This window comes from Eptatretus burgeri, chromosome 21 (genome assembly GCF_056783735.1).
Source record: "Eptatretus burgeri isolate ZD-2024b chromosome 21, Ebu_testis_v1, whole genome shotgun sequence".
NCBI lineage: Eukaryota > Metazoa > Chordata > Myxini > Myxiniformes > Myxinidae > Eptatretus > Eptatretus burgeri.
The window spans coordinates 2,293,017-2,298,016 of record NC_140981.1 but is presented as its reverse complement, the minus strand read 5'-3'; the positions used below and the strand labels follow the sequence as shown (position 1 = coordinate 2,298,016).

Here is a 5,000-nt window from a genome sequence, read left to right as displayed (position 1 = left end):
CAAAATGCAGGTAAATGGTTACCTTTTGAGAGAACAGATTTTGTTCATTAACGCCGCCACTGAAGGTGGATGCAGGTTGTGTTTTCAACCCTGTCTGTGAGCACGATATCTCAAAAAAGTTGTGGACCATTAGGTCAAAAAGTTGTTGACGGAGTGGACAGGTTGCGTGTGTGACAACGATGAATTGATTCGAATTTGGTGAAGATGCGGCTCCGGTGACTGGAATTTTATAGTGATTCTTCACCATTGAGAGATGGCGCCAAAAACTATATATATATATATATATATATATATATATATATATATATATATATATATATATATATATATATATATATATATTGTTGTGGAAATACCAATGGCCCTTGGTGTGTTACTAAATATAGGATTAGCACAGATCCCCCATTAAATGCATGTTTCGCCAGGTTGTTTGGTAATTTGACGTTACATGTGTGTCGGGAGGTGTCACAGGCTGTTATTTGTTTGTGCAGTGGTGGCGGACCGAGAGATTCTTCTTCTTCCTTCCTCTCTCCGGACAATCGTCCCCGCCCAGCGCTGAAAGGGGGAGTGGCCAGAAAAGAGGAAGTGAAACTGGAGAAGTAAAAAAAACGGCAGTCGGCTTTGAGGCGTGCTCGGGCTTCGAGGTGAGCGTGCACACGGAAGGCAAGAGAGAAACGACGAGTGTCGAGGCGCGATCTGCTGGATGAGCTGTCGGTTTTTGGAGGCGAGCAGAAAAAGGAAAGCCAGTGGTGCGATCGGGAGAGAGAGAAAATGAACCTGGGCATGCCGGGTCTGCCTTCTGTGGCCTGGAGAAGCGAGCCAGGGCCGAAGGAAAGGCAGGGAAAGGTCTGCATGAGGTCTGTCTGCCCTTCGGCTGGATGAGAGACAATTGGGAGGAGTCGTGATCTGCTGTGTTGGGGACGGCTGTGTCTGTCTGCGATCTGCTTCGTGAAGGAGGCCTGGTGAACAGGCCAGGCCTGGACTTGTATGCTGGACCTCGTGCGAAACCAGCTGAAACCCACCATCGATCTGACGGTCTTGTGCCGTCGACCTTACGACTGGTCAGAACGCGCGGAGGCTGCGTGCGTGGGTGGTGCGACAAAGGAGGACGAGCGCCATTTTGCCATGCGGTGTGCTCGAGCTTGGGGCTCGAATCCGTGGACATCCGCTTGTCACGAGCCACATTCGTGTTTTTTGACACTTTCCTCTCATCCATGAAACATCACCAAGTACTCTCTGTCTTGTCTGCATGCTGTCCATGTCTTGTTTGCATGTCGTTTAAGGCTTATCTCGTTAGGGACCCCTTCGAAACCCATAATCCGTATCTCGAGAGTTAAGAACGGGTTATAGATTAATTAAAACATTCTCGTGAATGTTTTGCTTGTGTGGTGTTCCCCGATGTCCCCAATAAATCTGGCTGATTCGTTTGAAGTTGCCGCTTTGAATTAATTCGTGCCGCGTCAAGGGAGGATCTGCTCGATTTGGATATAAAAACGAAAATGGTTACAGACTGGTAGACTCCGCTCGGTCCCTGACAAATCCAGTCTGTAACCGGGGTATATTCCCCCAGCTGGCAAGGTACAGGTGTATTTTGGTGTCGTGGTTCGAGACGCGTAACCCGAGAATTGTGCCGAACCAGCCGGCGTTATCACCCCGGAGAAGGCGGTGGTTTGGGTGGCGCCGAATCTGTAACATTTGGCTATCAAGAGTCGGGTGCGAATCCCGCCACCGCTGAATCCTCAAATATACATATATATATATATATATATATATATATATATATATATATATATATTACGATATTGTGGACGGACTTCGACAAAACTTGGTGGACATGTTGGGTGTGTGACAAGGACGAATCGATTCGATTTTGGTTCAGGTCCTGATTCAGATCTGGCCTCTCAGTGGGATACAAAAGGTGCATTGTTCAGCCTGGTGGAGGTACGTGCTCAACTGATTGCCGTTCTAGTTTATCTGTTTCGCCAAGTATCGCTCTGTGAGTAATTTCTCGTTTGTCTATTTATCACACGATATTTGTCCACAGTTTTGAAGCAATTGTCGTGAACATTTTTGTGGAGGGAGGTCACCGGACAAAGGAACGCACATTTCTGGTCAGGCTCCGGATGCGGATCGGATCCTGAAATTTTTTAATGATCTTTTTACAATGGAAGATTGGGGTGAATTTATATTTATGAATTTTGGTTCAACCCAGCGTGCAATTTTCTTATTTGTTCATTTATTTATTTAATTAAGGAATTAATAAATTGTCATATTATATATTATGCATCCCTCCCAACTCCAAGTCTGCATCCCTCCCAAGTCCACCCTCCCAACTCCAAGTCCACATGCTCTCCCTCCCAACTCCGCATCCACATCTCTCACCTCTACAAAACTCCAAGTCCCCATACCTCCATCTATCTCAACTTTAAGTCCGCATCCCTCCCCCCTACCAAGTCCAAGTCCACATCCCTCCATCTATCAACTTCAGGTCCGCATCCCTCCATCCTACCAACTCCAAGTCCGCATCCCTCCTCATATCTTAACTCCATGTCCGCATCCCTCCACCCTACCAACTCCAAGTCCGCATCCCTCCCCCCTCCTAACTCCAAATCCGCATGCTCTTCCCTCTAAACTTTGCGTCCACGTCTCACACCCCAACGAAGCTCCAAGTCTGCATCCCTCCCCCTCCCAACTCGAGTTTTGCATCCCTTCATCTGGCTCAACTTCATGTCCGCATTCCTCCACCCGACCAACTCCAAGTCCACATCCCTCTCCCTATCTCAACTTCATGTCCGCATTCCTCTACCCGACCAACTCCAAGTCCGCATCCCTCCCCCTCTCCAACTTCAAGTCCGCATTCCTCTACCCGACCAACTCCAAGACTCCACATCCCTCCATCTCTCAACTCCAAGTCCGCATCCTCCCCTATCTCAACTCCAGATCCCTCTCTCCCACCTCCCAACTCCAAGTTCGCATCCCTCCCCCGATCTCAACTTACATGTTCACGGATCCCTGCCCCTCCCAACTCCAAGTCTGCATCCCTCCCCCGATCTCAATTTCATGTCCACATCCCTCTACCTTACCAACTCCAAGGCCGCATCTCTCCCCCTATCTCAACTCCAAGTCCGCATCCCTCCCACCTCCCAACTCCAAGTCCACATCGCTCCACCATACCAACTTCATGTCCGCATCCCTCAACCTCCCAACTCCAAGTCCGCATTCCTCCACCATACCAACTTCATGTCCGCATCCCTCCAACCTCCCAACTCCAAGTCCGAATCCCTCCACCATACCAACTCCAAGGCTTCATGCTACACATCTCCCCTCCCCCCCCCACTCTCCCAACCCCACTTCCACGTCCCTCCAACTCCACGTCCAAATAGAACTGTTACTTGACTGCTAATGTTTCTCGGAGAAAGGAAATTATTTGAGCAGTGTCTGTAGGTGAGTGAGTGAGTCCGCAGGTGAGTGAGTGAGTCCGTAAACACGTCATTCAGTATCACTTGAACCACACATACGATTTTGATGAAACTTGGCCACAAGCTTCATCTCTGATACCTTACGAAGGTGTATTGATCATATCGAAATCTGTGCTCATTGGGGGTGGGCGATTTGGGGGAGAGGTGGGGGTAAGGAGGGAGGTTCACGCCCTCTTCTTCAAAACTACATTCACGATTTCGATGAAAATTGACCACAACCTTCATTACCAATGATGCACCAAAGCTTGTCACGGCATACAATAAAAATCAGGGTCAAAAGTGGTCTGCGGCCTTTGTGTGACTTTTGCTCCTGGTCCAGGTGAGCTTCAGGACCTGCGGTCATATTTTTTTACTTCAGGGGTGTGTTCAGTTACTCCGTTTCTTGTGGAGCGTTCGCCAAATGGCTTAAGCACTCAAGGTTCCCTTTGTCAGTGAATTCGTCTTCATCACAAGGAATCAAAAGGAAATGTCCGGATCCCTGCCCCCTCCCAACTCCAAGTCCGCATCCCTCCCCCGATCTCAACTCCATGTTGAGATCTCAACTCCATGTTGAGATCTCAACTCCATGTCTGCATCCCTCCACCCTACCAACTCCAAGTCCGCATGCTCTTCCCTCCAAAGTTTGCGTCCACATCTCTCACCCCTACAAAACTCCAAGTCTGCATCCCTCAGGTCTGCATCCCTGCATAGACGCAGGTGCAGGCCAGTCAGCCCATCATGCCTGTTCCACATCCACACCACACCAAGTTATCAACTTGTGGTCAGCGGAACATTGTGGAGACTGGAGAGCCGAGCAGCTCCAATGGCATATGGTCAGTGGAACATTGTGGAGAGGCGAACAACCAGCTCCGACGGCGTGCAGACCCCTGTGGAAAGCCCCGAGAGGCCGAGCAAGTTGGTCCCTTTCTCTCTCAGAATGCCATCATCTCTCCCCCTCTCAAACGAGCACAGAAGTCGGTTGAATTAATATAATTTAATATTGCAACATCACTGGGAAACATTTCATTAATACCATTTAATATTTCATCTCTCTCTCTCTCTCTCTCTCCCTCTCTCTCTCTCTCTCTCTCTCTCTCTCTCTCTCTCTCTCTCTCTCTCTCTCTCTCTCTCTCTCTCTCTCTCTCTCTCTCTCTCTCACCCCACCCTTTCCTCCCTCCCCCTCTCTCTCTCTCTCTCTCTCTCTCTCTCTCTCTCTCTCTCTCTCTCTCTCTCTCTCTCTCTCTCTCCCCCACCCTTTCCTCCCTCCCCCTTCTCTCTTTCTCTCTCTCTCTCTCTCTCTCTCTCTCTCTCTGTCTCTCCCTCACCCCACCCTTTCCTTCCTCCCTCCCCCTCTCTCTCTCTCTCTCTCTCTCTCTCTCTCTCTCTCTCTCTCTCACCCCACCCTTTCTCCCTCCTCCCTCCTTCTCTCTCTCTCTCTCTCTCTCTCTCTCTCTCTCTCTCTCTCTCTCTCTCTCACTCCCCCACCCTTTCCCTCCCTCCTCCCTCCCTCTTCCCTCTCTCTCCCCCTTGCATCCCTCCCCT

General features: G+C 49.6%; 1 protein-coding gene across 6 annotated transcripts in view; it reads left to right on the top strand.

Moving 5' to 3' along the window:
• The window catches only part of LOC147008183 (tubulin alpha-8 chain-like), a 45,962-nt gene that overhangs the window by 17,631 nt on the left and 23,331 nt on the right, over positions 1–5,000 (top strand). Inside the window, exons 6-7 of one of the 6 annotated variants that reach the window (XR_015053585.1) lie at positions 1–10; positions 2,045–2,331. The exon at positions 1–10 is cut by the window's left edge and continues 151 nt beyond it. The exons of 4 other annotated variants lie outside the window; for them this stretch is intronic. The gene's annotated coding sequence lies outside the window, so the exon portion shown is untranslated. Of the gene's footprint in view, positions 11–491; positions 625–2,044; positions 2,332–5,000 lie in introns of those variants that run through there. One more of the 6 variants, XR_015053586.1, reaches the window with a different exon arrangement.